Below are 18,107 nucleotides of genomic sequence, written 5' to 3' on the forward strand. Positions count from 1 at the left end.
CCGCCTGATTGCGCCCGACATTGCCTGGTTCCGTCCTGGTTCCACCCTGGTCACTGCTGAGTGACCCAGACTCTGTCCCCTCTGCTTTCAGGTACTTTTCTACTTCGATCCACCCTTGGATCGCACCGGACACTTCTGCTTCACAGCGCCTGCAGCTGCAACAGCTCCAAGCACCAAGAACCTGCGTGACAGAACCCGACGCCACTTCGACCCTGTGCACCCACGGCCTGTGGGTGAGGTAACTTTGCAACACCGGTGTCCTTACACTAGCACACACCTCTAGGGTCTGTGTCTGAAGTTTTGTGTTTCTAGGTTCAGCGGAAGTATCATTTAATTCACTTTAACTAACTTTTACGCACCATTGACTTTACATTGGTGCGCGCCGCACTTTCCGTGCTGCACCCGTATCCTGTGGGCTACTCCCGACTTCTTCATTGCTTGTCCTGACTGCTCCCAGCGAATCTCTAGGCCCTAGGCCTAACCAATATTCGATAAGTGTTACTTATACCATTTTTTTAGTATATGGTCTGAGTGGCCCCCCGCCCTCAGCCATAATTGTGCCAACTTTATATGTTTAACAGTGCTTTTGATTTAACGCTTGTGCCCCTTTCCTCATAAAGAGTACTGGGGAGTAATTTAGAAATAAATACATATATTTTTACAATATATACTTGTGTGGTGTCCTTTCATTTGATTACAGGATTGTATGTGGTAAAACAAGCTCGCTTAACACGACCTCTTAAGTTTAGCCTTTAGGCTGCTTAGTCCATGCTACCACTAGGATAGCTTGTCTAACAAGGTTGACTTACAACCAGACATCTTTGGGGTTTGTTTGGACTGATACCCAGTGGTTCCAGAATTGGAAACACTACATATCAGGCCAACTTCTCACATTGGTGTGCAGCGGTGCGGATTTGAGCTTGCTGTTTGTTTTACCATTGCAATCTTTATCAAATTGAAAGATCACATCAAGTACCTCTAGGTACATATAAATCAAAAGCTTAGCATATTAAGTTCTACTGAACTTAGTAGTTGTAGATTAAAGGGATTAGCACACCCTGACTACAACTCACTAGCAAGGTACAGTAGGAAACCACTTAGTGTAGGTAAGTGCACCACTTACACCTCACTAGCAGTCATGTCTGATACAGGTAGACCCTCAGGTTCTGCTCCTGTAGAAGTTGATCCTATAGGGACAACATCCAGATATGACAACCTTAGCCACAAAGACCTGAGTGCCTTGTGCACAGCCAGGGGGCTAAAAAAGGGCAGAGGCCCTACCATTCCTTCCCTAATAGCTCTCCTAGAAAAGGATGACCTAGATAAGGTGAGTCAGGCTCCCTTAGAATCAGGTGAAGGGATAAACTCCCCTGAGAATGAGGATCTTCCAGAAGATGATGTAGTAGAGGAGGAAGAGGAAGAGGAAGGCTCTGATTTAGAAGAGCCTGAAGATCAGGATCAGAGGGGAAACCAGGTACAGGTTGCCAGCCTTAACCAGGCCAACTTGGACCTACATGGGAATGGGGGGGGCCAGCACCACCCCAGATCTCATAACCAAATTCTCCCAGGTAATAGGAGGGAGAGATCTCTATCAGGGGACTCTCACCTTTCTAGTGCCTCAAGAGAATCTCAAAGAGGAATGACTTCCTCCCAGAGAAAAGAGCATAGGGCCAGGATGAGGGCTGTCCAACTCCAAATAGAGAGGGAAGAGGTAGCCCTGGCTCAAGCTAAGCTTACCTTGGAACAAGCTAAACTTACCTTGGCAAGGGAGAAAAAAATAAGTGGCTTAGATGCCACTGGTGGCAGCAAAATTCCTAAAGAGAAACCCAGGTCCTATGATAGTAGAAACCTGACAAAGATTGTGCCCCCCTATCAGGAAGGGGATGACATCCACAAATGGATGACTGCTCTGGAGAGAGCCTGCATGGTACAGCAGGTTCCTGAGGAACAGTGGGCAGCAATCTTATGGTACTCCTTTTCAGAGAAAGGGAGGGATAGGCTCCTCACTGTCAGACATGAGGATGCCAGCAATTACAAAGTCCTGAAGAGTGTTCTGATAGATGGGTTTGGCTTAACCACTGAACAGTACAGGTTAAAGTTCAGAGATACCCAGAAGACACAGACTCAGGACTGGACTGATTTTGTTGATTGTGCAACTAAGGCTCTGGAGGGTTGGCTGAATGGCAGCAAAGTACATGACTTCACAGGATTGTATAATTTGATTATGAGGGAGCAGATCCTTAGTAATTGTCAGAACCAGCTCTTACACCAGCACCTGGTGGACTCAGATTTGACCTCTCCCCAAGAATTGGGAAAGAGGGCAGATAAGTGGGTCAGAACCAGGATTAGGCCTAAGAATCAGGACAATAACCAGAAGAAGGAGTCTACCAAGCCTCAAGATAAGGGTGGGGATAAAGGTAAAGAAAACACTTCCCCAGGGCCCCAAAACTCCAAGAAGGGGGGTGGGTCCCAAGACACTTCTTCAACAGAGAAAAAGCCTTATTGCCATGCCTGTAAACAGGTTGGGCATTACAAAACAGACAGCTGTTGTCCCAAAAATGGCAATAAAGAAAACATACCTCCAAAGCCAGCTCCAACACCTCCTGTTACTGTCAGCAGTAATCCCCCAGGAAGTGGGAGCACACCCAGGAATCTGGGTGGGTTTACTTTTGGAGCCCAAGGGGACCCTGGCCTATCCAGGTCCCCATCCCCAAATAATCTTGTTCATGAGACTGGCATGGGGTTTGCCAACTTCTCTGTTTGCCCAAATACCTTGAGCAAATATAGACAAGAACCCATCATCAATGGTTTGAAAGTTGAAGCTTTTAGAGACACAGGGGCTAGCATCACCATGGTGGCTGACTGTATAGTCCCCTCTAAACAACTTTTACCAGGTGCCACATACCAGGTAACAAACATTGATGGCATCCAAACAAATCATCCCATGGCAGTAGTAAGTCTCAGCTGGGGAGGTGTCACTGGCCCAAAGAGAGTGGCAGTGTCACCAAACTTGCCTGTAGACTGTCTACTGGGTAATGATTTGGAAATCTCAGCCTGGGCTGAGGTTGAACAGGAAATCCATTCTAGAATGGTAAATTCCAATGGAAAGGTTAGTGGGGCTGTACTGGCTATAGCCCCAATTCAAGATGTCCTTCCTGAAAAGGTTGGTAGGGCTGAGCAACTCTCTGCCCCATCTTTACCAGAAGCTCCTCCAAGACAGAATAGCAAAGCTGTTATGATAACAGCAGAAACCCAAACTGAGTCTCCACCTGAAAAGGTTGGTGGGGCTGTGATGGCCACAGCCCAAACTCAAACAGATATGTGTGTTGTGAAGCCTGAAATGATGGATCACTCCACCCAAACTGAGAGCATGGAGGAGGAAGAGAAATCTCCCCCTCACCAGACAGTAGGACAGGATCAGCCTCCTCAGGGAACTGATCTTACCCCTGATGAAGGAACTGCCCCAGAGGTTGTTAGGCCTGGCCTGGCAGAGCCTCTGATGGCAGTGGACCCTTCTCAGGTGGGATCCAGTCTGGAGCAGGTAACCTGCCCCTCTCTACCTTGCCTCAGTCAGCCCAGGGCTGCAGAGGACAAGAAGGACAGTGAGACCCGGAGGGCCCCCTGTCAAATAAAGCACCCCCATCAACAGATTAGGGGCACCAAAACTAGTAGGCCTAGTAAGGTGAAAACTTTAAAAACTCCTGAGGGAGCCCCCTTAAAAACAGTTAGGGACCTCCCACAGATGGATTCTGTTGGGCACAGCCAAACCTGGGACCCAAAGGGCCCAAACCTGAACTGTCCCTCCAGCAAGCCAAACAGAGGGACCCAGCCTCCAGCTTTAGGTAGCCAGAGGTTGACCCTGAGAGCTCAGTGCAACTCAGTTGAAGAAAGAAAGGCACACATGGTGGAAGATAATTGGAGGAAGTTGAGCCCAAAAATAGTGGGGCCTCACTTCAATACTCCATATCCAAACCAGCCTTTAACTTTGCATAAACACACCCAAGGTAGTGATTCCCTATGGTGGAGACCCTCTAATACCCCTAGGGTGAGGGACTGCTTAGTGGACCATGAGACAGGGGGTACCCATGCTAGTGCAGGTACTTCCTTATATGGCCACTCAGGCAATAAAGGCTTACCTGGCCAAGGATAGCCTTATCTCCTTTCGTTTGGGGGGGGGTTATGTAGGAAGGTGGCTACCTGACTATGGTTACCCCAGATTTTTTGCCCTGTGTTTAGCTGGTTTTCGACTTAGTTGGCCTGGTTCCCTGCTAATCAGGGCCCCAGGCTATCTGCTCTCTCTGTAAAATGGATTCCATGTACCCTAGGTGCATAACTAGATTGGCTTGGGTCACCTTATCAGCCCCTGTACAGAGCACTATAGGTGCCCAGGGCATAGGTGCATCCAAGGCCTACCAGGGGCTGCAGCATATCTTTTGCCACCCCTGGCTGGCTATCTAAATTGACACAACTGGCTGATCACTCAGCTGGGGCAAGTGGGTGTAATCACCCCTTGCTTAGATATAGTATACCTATATCTAAACCTATATCTGGACACATATATAACCTGTGAGCCACTCCTATGGAAGGCCTCATCAATCCTGGAGGCAGAGTGCGTGGTTTTATGTGAGATGGTGCTCTGGCATGAGCTGAGCCTGTCTGCAGCTGTCGGGAACAACTCCCTAAGCTGATCCGGGATAATGCCATACCATATACTCTTAAGCGCCTTATAATCCTCGCGGTTATATAGCAACTTTGGTTTGGCTTTATCAAAACATGTCGTGTAAGGTGTCATACGAATTGGAATACTACCCCCTCGCCAGTTCTGGCGACGGGGGTAGCATTCCACCCTTCTAGAGGGAGAAGACATGTTACTTTGCTGAAACGCGGTTGATTTAAAATGAGCCTCAGATCCACAAAATGGATGCCCCTGCCACAGACACGGGTCTGGCCTCCTGCTGCTGACCGAAACCCGGCAGAGGAGGCCTGGACAAAGAGTTTCCTGTCACAGGGCGGTGTCAAACCACCCCAGACAGGAGATAGTGGATTGGAGTAGGGAGGTTTCAAAGAAACCAGACACTGCCTGGGGAGCACAAGGCTGCCCCTTGCAGGATCCGGCCAAACCGGTTCTGGGGCCTCCCAGCCCCTGTCCCAGCGCGGCCAGGATCAAAGGAGAGGGGTGTAACCACCCCCTTCCTGGGTCCCACCCATAGGAGGGGACCTAGCAGGATGTCCAACCCCCTAGATTCGAATAAGAGGGGGAGCAGTCCCAACGGACTTCAGATCATCCTGAAGAAACATAAGAAACGAAATCTGGACCCTTCGACTTTCTACACGACGTGAGAAGACTGAAGAATCTCCCTTGTGGTCAAGGAGTGACCACCCTGTGCAAACAGGCACCATCCAGCCCTCGACCCTTGCTTTGTTGCAGTTCCCGCCGGAACTCGAGCGACAGAGATCGACGAGATCAAGCTTGCCTGCCTTCTACCTGCCCGATCCACAGTCCCTGCAGAGCTGAGACCCGTGGAGGCGACCGGAAGCGTGGGGCACGCCATCTTGAAAAGGCCACGAGACGCTGACCGTGCAGCCCACGAGTGACCCTCGAAGCTGTACACCGGGGTTTGAGAAGCCCCAGCCCCGAGCTCCACTTGCACCAAAGCTCACCCCTCCACACTCGACGAGTGCTGCGTGGGGCCCTTCTGCCTGTGTGTGCTCGACGCGTTGGCCCGGTCACTTGCCAGCTGGCTTGTGGCCCCTGTGCCGACGAAACTTGAAATCCGACCTGCTTTTCTGGTTGCTCCAGATCTGCACCAGCTCCCGTGAAAAGGAGCACCCACTCTGACCCTCCTGGTTCGAGTGATAAGCAATCTCCCGGTTCCGCGTGGATTGCTTTTGCCAAGTGCTGTTTGCTACAATCTTCAAGCCGACGGTGCTGACGGCGAGAGCCTACGTGGGACAGATCGTGACCTGCTCCTGGACGTCGCAGATGCCCCAGAGCCCACGTGACAGCGGAGAGAAGCCTATCGACAACCGCCTGATTGCGCCCGACATTGCCTGGTTCCGTCCTGGTTCCACCCTGGTCACTGCTGAGTGACCCAGACTCTGTCCCCTCTGCTTTCAGGTACTTTTCTACTTCGATCCACCCTTGGATCGCACCGGACACTTCTGCTTCACAGCGCCTGCAGCTGCAACAGCTCCAAGCACCAAGAACCTGCGTGACAGAACCCGACGCCACTTCGACCCTGTGCACCCACGGCCTGTGGGTGAGGTAACTTTGCAACACCGGTGTCCTTACACTAGCACACACCTCTAGGGTCTGTGTCTGAAGTTTTGTGTTTCTAGGTTCAGCGGAAGTATCATTTAATTCACTTTAACTAACTTTTACGCACCATTGACTTTACATTGGTGCGCGCCGCACTTTCCGTGCTGCACCCGTATCCTGTGGGCTACTCCCGACTTCTTCATTGCTTGTCCTGACTGCTCCCAGCGAATCTCTAGGCCCTAGGCCTAACCAATATTCGATAAGTGTTACTTATACCATTTTTTTAGTATATGGTCTGAGTGGCCCCCCGCCCTCAGCCATAATTGTGCCAACTTTATATGTTTAACAGTGCTTTTGATTTAACGCTTGTGCCCCTTTCCTCATAAAGAGTACTGGGGAGTAATTTAGAAATAAATACATATATTTTTACAATATATACTTGTGTGGTGTCCTTTCATTTGATTACAGGATTGTATGTGGTAAAACAAGCTCGCTTAACACGACCTCTTAAGTTTAGCCTTTAGGCTGCTTAGTCCATGCTACCACTAGGATAGCTTGTCTAACAAGGTTGACTTACAACCAGACATCTTTGGGGTTTGTTTGGACTGATACCCAGTGGTTCCAGAATTGGAAACACTACATATCAGGCCAACTTCTCACAACATGTATTATAAATTTAGAGAGAGAACAGCAGGCTGGGGGTCTGATTAGCAGACCCACAGCCTCAGTAAGTCGAAAACCAGTGAAGCAAAAAGCAAAAAATTGGGGTGACCATAGGATAGCAGACCCTACTCTCCTACATAACCCCCCCCCAAACGCAGGGACATTAAACTTAACCTTGACCAGATAAGTCTTCATGTTCTAAGTGGAAGTACCTGGAGAGACCATCTGCATTACCATGGTCAGTCCCTGGGCGGTGCTCCACTGTAAAGTCCATCCCCTGTAGGGAAATGGACCACCTGAGCAGTTTGGGATTTTCACCCTTCATCTGATTTAGCCACAAGAGGGGCTTATGGTCTGTCTGAATTAGGAAGTGAGTACCAAACAAGTATGGCCTCAACTTCTTCAGGGCCCAAACCACAGCAAAGGCCTCCCTCTCAATAGCTGACCAACGTTTCTCCCTGGGGGTCAGCCTTCTGCTAATAAAAGCAATGGGCTGGTCTTGACCATCTTGATTAAGTTGTGAAAGCACAGCTCCCACCCCCAACTCAGAAGCATCTGTCTGTACAATGAACTGTTTGGAGTAGTCAGGACTCTTCAGGATAGGTGCAGAGCACATGGCCTTCTTCAGGTCATCAAATGCCTTTTGACAGCTAACTGTCCACTGAACCTTTTTGGGCATCTTCTTGGATGTCAAGTCATTCAATGGTGTCACAATGGACCCATAGTTCTTTACAAATTTTCTGTAATACCCAGTCAGGCCCAAGAAGGCTCTGACTTGTGTCTGGGTAGTTGGAGGAGCCCAGTCCTGTATGGTCTGGATCTTGCTCTCCAGTGGTTGAACTTGACCCCCACCTACTAGGTGGCCCAAGTACACAACCTTGCTCTGCCCTATCTGGCACTTAGTAGCCTTGATAGTCAGGCCTGCCTTTTGCAGGGCCTCCAGAACCTTCTTCAGGTGGATCAGGTGATCCTCCCAGGTGGAGCTAAAGACAGCAATATCATCTAGATATGCTGCACAAAAGTCATCCAGCCCAGCAAGGACTTGGTTCACCAACCTTTGGAAAGTGGCAGGTGCATTCTTCAAGCCAAAGGGCATTACCACAAATTGATAATGTCCACTAGGGGTCGAAAATGCTGTTTTGGCTTTTGACTCCTCAGCTAGTCTGATTTGCCAGTAGCCAGCTGTCAAATCAAATGTGCTCAGAAACTTGGCAGAAGCCAATTTATCAATGAGCTCATCTGCTCTTGGAATGGGATGAGCATCTGTCCTAGTGACAGCATTGAGACCTCTGTAGTCCACACAAAACCTCATTTCTCTCTTCCCATCTTTGGTATGAGGTTTTGGCACAAGGACCACTGGGCTAGCCCATGGGCTCTCTGATGGCTCAATCACTCCAAGCTCCAACATCTTTTGCACCTCAGCCTTTATACAATCCCTGACATGGTCAGGTTGCCTGTAGATCTTATTCTTCACAGGCAGATTGTCACCAGTGTCCACCTCATGGGTGCACCAGTTAGTCTGACTGGGTGTGAGTGAAAACAATTGTCTGTGGGCCTGCAACACCTGTCTGCAGTCCACCTGTTGCTGCTCAGTGAGGCTGCCTGCCAAGGCTACTCCATCAACTGAACCATCATCAGGGTTCTGGGAAAGCAGGTCTGGGAGAGGGTCACTCTCTTCCTCCTGTTCCCCATCTGTGGCCATGAGGAGACTCATGTCCTCCCTGTCAACAAATGCTTTCAATCTGTTCACATGGAGCACCCTGTGGGGGCTCCTAGGGGTACCAAAGTCAACCAAGTAGGTGACTTCTCCCTTCTTTTCAATGATAGGGTAGGGTCCAGTCCATTTGTCCTGGAGAGCTGCTGGCCCCACTGGGTCCAACACCCACACCTTCTGTCCTGGCTGGAACTCAACCATAACAGTCTTTTGGTCATGCCAGGCTTTCTGTAATTCCTGACTTGCCTCAAGGTTTTTGGATGCTCTCTCCATGTATTCAGCCATCCTGGAGCGGAGACCAAGTACATAGTCCACTGTGAGAAGTTGGCCTGATATGTAGTGTTTCCAATTCTGGAACCACTGGGTATCAGTCCAAACAAACCCCAAAGATGTCAGGTTGTAAGTCAACCTTGTAGACAAGCTATCCTAGTGGTAGCATGGACTAAGCAGCCTTAAAGGCTTAACTTAAGAGGTCGTGTTAAGCGAGCTTGTTTTACCACATACAATCCTGTAATCAAATGAAAGGACACCACACAAGTATATATTGTAAAAATATATGTATTTATTTCTAAATTACTCCCCAGTACTCTTTATGAGGAAAGGGGCACAAGCGTTAAATCAAAAGCACTGTTAAACATATAAAGTTGGCACAATTATGGCTGAGGGCGGGGGGCCACTCAGACCATATACTAAAAAAATGGTATAAGTAACACTTATCGAGCAATGGTTAGGCCTAGGGCCTAGAGATTCGCTGGGAGCAGTCAGGACAAGCAATGAAGAAGTCGGGAGTAGCCCACAGGATACGGGTGCAGCACGGAAAGTGCGGCGCGCACCAATGTAAAGTCAATGGTGCGTAAAAGTTAGTTAAAGTGAATTAAATGATACTTCCGCTGAACCTAGGAACACAAAACTTCAGACACAGACCCTAGAGGTGTGTACCAGTGTAAGGACACCGGCGTTGCAAAGTTACCTCACCCACAGGCCGTGGGTGCACAGGGTCGAAGTGGCGTCGGGTTCTGTCACGCAGGTTCTTGGCGCTTGAAGCTGAAGATGCTGCAGGCGCTGTGAAGGAGAAGTGTCCGGTGGATCCAAGGGTGGATCTGAAGTGGTGAAGACCTGAAAGCAGAGGGGACAATGTTCAAAGTCACTGACCAGTGACCACCGTGGAACCAGATTGGAACCAGGCAAAGTCGGGTGCAAACAGGTGATCAGGGGTTGCTTCTCTCTGCAGCTGCGTGGACACGAAGAGGTCAAGGACGTCCAGGAGTCGATCACGAGCTGTCCCTCGAAGGCTCTAGCTGATGGCGGTGTCGGCGACTCGATTGAAGCAAACAAGCCTTGGCTAATGCAAGCCACGGGGAAAGTGAAAAAGGCTTATTACTCGGACCAGCAAGGTCAGAGCGGGTACTCCTTTCTACAGGAGCGAGGGCAGGTCTGGAGCAACCAGACCCACAGTGTAAATTGTAGGATTCGTCGCCAAGATGGCCGCTGACCACGTGACAAGCGGCCGGGATGGCGAGTCGAGTGGCACAAAACAAAAGGGCCCCACGCAGATCGTGGAGATGCTGGAGGGCTGATCTTTGGTGCAAATGCTGCTCGGTTGTGGGGCTTCTTAAACCCCAAAGCACAGAGTCGAGGGTGCCTCGGGTGCTGCGCAGTCAGCGTCTCGGGGGTCTTTCAAGATGGCCGCTCCCACGTTTCTCGGTGCCTCCACGGGTCCCTTCTTTGCAGGGACTGTGGATCGGGCTGGGAGAAGTCTGGGAAGCTGTGTCTTGTCAGGCTCTGCACTCGGGCTCCGGCGGGAGGCGGCGGCAAAGCAGACGTCGAGGTGCTGGGTGATGCCTGTGTTCACAGGGTGGCCCCTCCTAGGCCACAAGGGAGATGCTCTTCAGTCTTCTGTCATCAGAATGTCGAAGTCCAGTCGTCTTCTTAGTTTAAAGTTGATTTCAGGATGATCTGAGTTGCATTGGCACTGCTCCCCCTCTTATTCCAATCTGAGGGGTGGATCTCCTGCTAGGTCCCTCCCCTATGGGTGGGACCAGGAAGGGGGGTGGTTACACCCCCTTTCCTTTGTCCAGGTCTCACTGGAGCTGGGGCTGGGCTGCCCCAGAACCGGTTTGACCGGATTATGCAAGGGGAAGCCTTGTGCTCCCCAGGCACTGTCTGGTTTCATTCAAACCTCCCTGCTACAATCCACTATCTCCTGTCTGGGGTGGTGTCACACCTCCCTGTGACAGGAAATCCTTTGTCCAGGCCTCCTCTGCTGAGTTTCGGTCAGCAGCAGGAGGTCAGACATGTGTCTGTGGCAGAAGCATCCATTTTGTGGATCTGAGGCTCTTTTAAAAATCAACCGCGTTTTAGCAAAAGTAACATGTCGTCCCCTCTAGAGGGGTGGAATGCTACCCCCGTCGCCAGGACTGGCGAGGGGGTAGTATTCCAAATCGTATGACACCTTACACGACATGTTTTGATAAAGCCAAACCAAAGTTGACATATAACCGCGAGGATTATAATGCACTTAATAGTATATGGTTTGGCATTATCCCGGAACAGCTAAGGGAATTGGTCCCGACAGCTGCAGACAGGCTCAGCTCATGCTAGAGCACCATCTCACATTAAACCACGCACTCTGCCTTCAGGATTGTTAAGGCCTGCCATAGGAGTGGCTCACAGGTTTATATGTGTCCAGATAGGTTTAGATATAGGCATACTATATCTAAGCAAGGGGTGATTACACCACCTTGCCCCAGCTGAGTGATCAGCCAGTTGTGTCAATTTTAGATAGCCAGCCAGGGGTGGCAAAAGATATGCTGCAGCCCCTGGTAGGCCTTGGATGCACCTATGCCCTGGGCACCTATAGTGCTCTGTACAGGGGCTGATAAGGTGACCCAAGCCAATCTAGTTATGCACCTAGGGTACATGGAATCCATTTTACAGAGAGAGCAGATAGCCTGGGGCCCTGATTAGCAGGGAACCAGGCCAACTAAGTCGAAAACCAGCTAAACACAAGGCAAAAAATCTGGGGTAACCATAGTCAGGTAGCCACCTTCCTACATAACCCCCCCCCAAACGAAAGGAGATAAGGCTATCCTTGGCCAGGTAAGCCTTTATTGCCTGAGTGGCCATATAAGGAAGTACCTGCACTAGCATGGGTACCCCCTGTCTCATGGTCCACTAAGCAGTCCCTCCCCCTAGGGGTATTAGAGGGTCTCCACCATAGGGAATCACTACCTTGGGTGTGTTTATGCAAAGTTAAAGGCTGGTTTGGATATGGAGCATTGAAGTGAGGCTCCACTATTTTTGGGCTCAACTTCCTCCAATTATCTTCCACCATGTGTGCCTTTCTTTCTTCAACTGAGTTGCACTGAGCTCCCAGGGTCAACCTCTGGCTACCTAAAGCTGGAGGCTGGGTCCCTCTGTTTGGCTTGCTGGAGGGACAGTTCAGGTTTGAACCCTTTGGGTCCCAGGTTTGGCTGTGCCCAACAGAATCCATCTGTGGGAGGTCCCTAACTGTTTTTAAGGGGGCTCCCTCAGGAGTTTTTAAAGTTTTCACCTTACTAGGCCTACTAGTTTTGGTGCCCCATATCTGTTGATGGGGTGCTTTATTTGACAGGGGGCCCTCTGGGTCTCACTGTCCTTCTTGTCCTCTGCAGCCCTGGGCTGACTAAGGCAAGGTAGAGAGGGGCAGGTTACCTGCTCCAGACTGGATCCCACCTGAGAAGGGTCCACTGCCATCAGAGGCTCTGTCAGGCCAGGCCTAACAACCTCTGGGGCAGTTCCTTCATCAGGGGTAAGATCAGTTCCCTGAGGAGGCTGATCCTGTCCTACTGTCTGGTGAGGGGGAGATTTCTCTTCCTCCTCCATGCTCTCAGTTTGGGTGGAGTGATCCATAATTTCAGGCTTCACAACACACATATCTGTTTGAGTTTGGGCTGTGGCCATCACAGCCCCACCAACCTTTTCAGGAGGAGACTCAGTTTGGGTTTCTGCTGTTATCATAACAGCTTTGCTATTCTGTTTTGGAAGAGCTTCTGGTAAAGATGGGGCAGAGAGTTGCTCAGCCCTACCAACCCTTTCAGGAAGGACATCTTGAATTGGGGCTATAGCCAGTACAGCCCCACTAACCTTTCCATTGGAATGTACCATTCTAGAATGGATTTCCTGTTCAACCTCAGCCCAGGCTGAGATTTCCAAATCATTACCCAGTAGACAGTCTACAGGCAAGTTTGGTGACACTGCCACTCTCTTTGGGCCAGTGACACCTCCCCAGCTGAGACTTACTACTGCCATGGGATGATTTGTTTGGATGCCATCAATGTTTGTTACCTGGTATGTGGCACCTGGTAAAAGTTGTTTAGAGGGGACTATACAGTCAGCCACCATGGTGATGCTAGCCCCTGTGTCTCTAAAAGCTTCAACTTTCAAACCATTGATGATGGGTTCTTGTCTATATTTGCTCAAGGTATTTGGGCAAACAGAGAAGTTGGCAAACCCCATGCCAGTCTCATGAACAAGATTATTTGGGGATGGGGACCTGGATAGGCCAGGGTCCCCTTGGGCTCCAAAAGTAAACCCACCCAGATTCCTGGGTGTGCTCCCACTTCCTGGGGGATTACTGCTGACAGTAACAGGAGGTGTTGGAGCTGGCTTTGGAGGTATGTTTTCTTTATTGCCATTCTTGGGACAACAGTTGTCTGTTTTGTAATGCCCAACCTGTTTACAGGCATGGCAATAAGGCTTTTTCTCTGTTGAAGAAGTGTCTTGGGACCCACCCCCCTTCTTGGAGTTTTGGGGCCCTGGGGAAGTGTTTTCTTTACTTTTATCCCCACCCTTATCTTGAGGCTTGGTAGACTCCTTCTTCTGGTTATTGTCCTGATTCTTAGGCCTAATCCTGGTTCTGACCCATTTATCTGCCCTCTTTCCCAATTCTTGGGGAGAGGTCAAATCTGAGTCCACCAGGTGCTGGTGTAAGAGCTGGTTCTGACAATTACTTAGGATGTGCTCCCTCATAATCAAATTATACAATCCTGTGAAGTCATGTACTTTGCTGCCATTTAGCCAACCCTCCAGAGCCTTAGTTGCACAATCAACAAAATCAGTCCAGTCCTGAGTCTGTGTCTTCTGGGTGTCTCTGAACTTTAACCTGTACTGTTCAGTGGTTAAGCCAAACCCATCTATCAGAACACTCTTCAGGACTTTGTAATTGCTGGCATCCTCATGTCTGACAGTGAGGAGCCTATCTCTCCCTTTCTCTGAAAAGGAGTACCATAAGATTGCTGCCCACTGTTCCTCAGGAACCTGCTGTACCATGCAGGCTCTCTCCAGAGCAGTCATCCATTTGTGGATGTCATCCCCTTCCTGATAGGGGGGCACAATCTTTGTCAGGTTTCTACTATCATAGGACCTGGGTTTCTCTTTAGGAATTTTGCTGCCACCAGTGGCATCTAAGCCACACAATTTTCTTTCTCTTGCTAAAGCAAGTTTAGCTTGAGCCAAGGCTACCTCTTCCCTTTCTATTTGGAGTTGGACAGCCCTCATCCTGGCCCTATGCTCTTTTCTCTGGGAGGAAGTCATCCCTCTTTGAGATTCTCTTGAGGCACTAGAAAGGTGAGAGTCCCTTGATAGAGATCTCTCCCTCCTATTACCTGGGAGAATGTGGTTATGAGATCTGGGGAGGTGCTGGCCCTCTCCATTCCCATGTAGGTCCAAGTTGGCCTGGTTAAGCCTGGCAACCTGTACCTGGTTTCCCCTCTGATCCTGATCTTCAGGCTCTTCTACATCAGAGCCTTCCTCTTCCTCTTCCTCCTCCTCTTCTTCTGGAAGATTCTCATTCTCAGGGGAGTTTATCCCTTCACCTGATTCTAAGGGAGCCTGACTCACCTTATCTAGGTCATCCTTTTCTAGGAGAGCTATTAGGGAAGGAATGGTAGGGCCTCTGCCCTTTTTTAGCCCCCTGGCTGTGCACAAGGCACTCAGGTCTTTGTGGCTAAGGTTGTCATATCTGGATGTTGTCCCTATAGGATCAACTTCTACAGGAGCAGAGCCTGAGGGTCTACCTGTATCAGACATGACTGCTAGTGAGGTGTAAGTGGTGCACTTACCTACACTAAGTGGTTTCCTACTGTACCTTGCTAGTTAGTTGTAGTCAGGGTGTGCTACTCCCTTTAATCTACAACTACTAAGTTCAGTAGAACTTAATATGCTAAGCTTTTGATTTATATGTACCTAGAGGTACTTGATGTGATCTTTCAATTTGATAAAGATTGCAATGGTAAAACAAACAGCAAGCTCAAATCCGCACCGCTGCACACCAATGTGAGAAGTTGGCCTGATATGTAGTGTTTCCAATTCTGGAACCACTGGGTATCAGTCCAAACAAACCCCAAAGATGTCAGGTTGTAAGTCAACCTTGTAGACAAGCTATCCTAGTGGTAGCATGGACTAAGCAGCCTTAAAGGCTTAACTTAAGAGGTCGTGTTAAGCGAGCTTGTTTTACCACATACAATCCTGTAATCAAATGAAAGGACACCACACAAGTATATATTGTAAAAATATATGTATTTATTTCTAAATTACTCCCCAGTACTCTTTATGAGGAAAGGGGCACAAGCGTTAAATCAAAAGCACTGTTAAACATATAAAGTTGGCACAATTATGGCTGAGGGCGGGGGGCCACTCAGACCATATACTAAAAAAATGGTATAAGTAACACTTATCGAGCAATGGTTAGGCCTAGGGCCTAGAGATTCGCTGGGAGCAGTCAGGACAAGCAATGAAGAAGTCGGGAGTAGCCCACAGGATACGGGTGCAGCACGGAAAGTGCGGCGCGCACCAATGTAAAGTCAATGGTGCGTAAAAGTTAGTTAAAGTGAATTAAATGATACTTCCGCTGAACCTAGGAACACAAAACTTCAGACACAGACCCTAGAGGTGTGTACCAGTGTAAGGACACCGGCGTTGCAAAGTTACCTCACCCACAGGCCGTGGGTGCACAGGGTCGAAGTGGCGTCGGGTTCTGTCACGCAGGTTCTTGGCGCTTGAAGCTGAAGATGCTGCAGGCGCTGTGAAGGAGAAGTGTCCGGTGGATCCAAGGGTGGATCTGAAGTGGTGAAGACCTGAAAGCAGAGGGGACAATGTTCAAAGTCACTGACCAGTGACCACCGTGGAACCAGATTGGAACCAGGCAAAGTCGGGTGCAAACAGGTGATCAGGGGTTGCTTCTCTCTGCAGCTGCGTGGACACGAAGAGGTCAAGGACGTCCAGGAGTCGATCACGAGCTGTCCTTCGAAGGCTCTAGCTGATGGCGGTGTCGGCGACTCGATTGAAGCAAACAAGCCTTGGCTAATGCAAGCCACGGGGAAAGTGAAAAAGGCTTATTACTCGGACCAGCAAGGTCAGAGCGGGTACTCCTTTCTACAGGAGCGAGGGCAGGTCTGGAGCAACCAGACCCACAGTGTAAATTGTAGGATTCGTCGCCAAGATGGCCGCTGACCACGTGACAAGCGGCCGGGATGGCGAGTCGAGTGGCACAAAACAAAAGGGCCCCACGCAGATCGTGGAGATGCTGGAGGGCTGATCTTTGGTGCAAATACTGCTCGGTTGTGGGGCTTCTTAAACCCCAAAGCACAGAGTCGAGGGTGCCTCGGGTGCTGCGCAGTCAGCGTCTCGGGGGTCTTTCAAGATGGCCGCTCCCACGTTTCTCGGTGCCTCCACGGGTCCCTTCTTTGCAGGGACTGTGGATCGGGCTGGGAGAAGTCTGGGAAGCTGTGTCTTGTCAGGCTCTGCACTCGGGCTCCGGCGGGAGGCGGCGGCAAAGCAGACGTCGAGGTGCTGGGTGATGCCTGTGTTCACAGGGTGGCCCCTCCTAGGCCACAAGGGAGATGCTCTTCAGTCTTCTGTCATCAGAATGTCGAAGTCCAGTCGTCTTCTTAGTTTAAAGTTGATTTCAGGATGATCTGAGTTGCATTGGCACTGCTCCCCCTCTTATTCCAATCTGAGGGGTGGATCTCCTGCTAGGTCCCTCCCCTATGGGTGGGACCAGGAAGGGGGGTGGTTACACCCCCTTTCCTTTGTCCAGGTCTCACTGGAGCTGGGGCTGGGCTGCCCCAGAACCGGTTTGACCGGATTATGCAAGGGGAAGCCTTGTGCTCCCCAGGCACTGTCTGGTTTCATTCAAACCTCCCTGCTACAATCCACTATCTCCTGTCTGGGGTGGTGTCACACCTCCCTGTGACAGGAAATCCTTTGTCCAGGCCTCCTCTGCTGAGTTTCGGTCAGCAGCAGGAGGTCAGACATGTGTCTGTGGCAGAAGCATCCATTTTGTGGATCTGAGGCTCTTTTAAAAATCAACCGCGTTTTAGCAAAAGTAACATGTCGTCCCCTCTAGAGGGGTGGAATGCTACCCCCGTCGCCAGGACTGGCGAGGGGGTAGTATTCCAAATCGTATGACACCTTACACGACATGTTTTGATAAAGCCAAACCAAAGTTGACATATAACCGCGAGGATTATAATGCACTTAATAGTATATGGTTTGGCATTATCCCGGAACAGCTAAGGGAATTGGTCCCGACAGCTGCAGACAGGCTCAGCTCATGCTAGAGCACCATCTCACATTAAACCACGCACTCTGCCTTCAGGATTGTTAAGGCCTGCCATAGGAGTGGCTCACAGGTTTATATGTGTCCAGATAGGTTTAGATATAGGCATACTATATCTAAGCAAGGGGTGATTACACCACCTTGCCCCAGCTGAGTGATCAGCCAGTTGTGTCAATTTTAGATAGCCAGCCAGGGGTGGCAAAAGATATGCTGCAGCCCCTGGTAGGCCTTGGATGCACCTATGCCCTGGGCACCTATAGTGCTCTGTACAGGGGCTGATAAGGTGACCCAAGCCAATCTAGTTATGCACCTAGGGTACATGGAATCCATTTTACAGAGAGAGCAGATAGCCTGGGGCCCTGATTAGCAGGGAACCAGGCCAACTAAGTCGAAAACCAGCTAAACACAAGGCAAAAAATCTGGGGTAACCATAGTCAGGTAGCCACCTTCCTACATCCACAATGTCTAGTTTAGGCTTTTTGAGAGGTAACTCCCATCCTTCCTTCACCAAACTCAATGGACCTCTTACAGGGTGGCCAAACAAAAGTTCAAAAGGGCTGTAGCCAACCCCCTTCTGTGGGACCTCTCTGTAAGCAAAGAGCAAGCAGGGTAAAAGGATGTCCCATTTCCGCCTAAGCTTCTCTGGTAAACCTTTTATCATTCCCTTTAGGGTCTTGTTGAACCTTTCCACAAGCCCATTGCACTGTGGATGGTAGGGTGTGGTAAACTTATAGTTTACTCCACACTCTTTCCACATTGCTTTTAAGTATCCAGACATAAAGTTAGTACCTCTGTCTGAAAGAACCTCCTTTGGAAAGCCCACTCTTGAGAAAACTGCAATGAGGGCTTTTGCCACCACAGGAGCTGTGGTG

The sequence above is a fragment of the Lissotriton vulgaris genome, chromosome 12 (genome assembly GCF_964263255.1).
Source record: "Lissotriton vulgaris chromosome 12, aLisVul1.2, whole genome shotgun sequence".
Lineage (NCBI taxonomy): Eukaryota > Metazoa > Chordata > Amphibia > Caudata > Salamandridae > Lissotriton > Lissotriton vulgaris.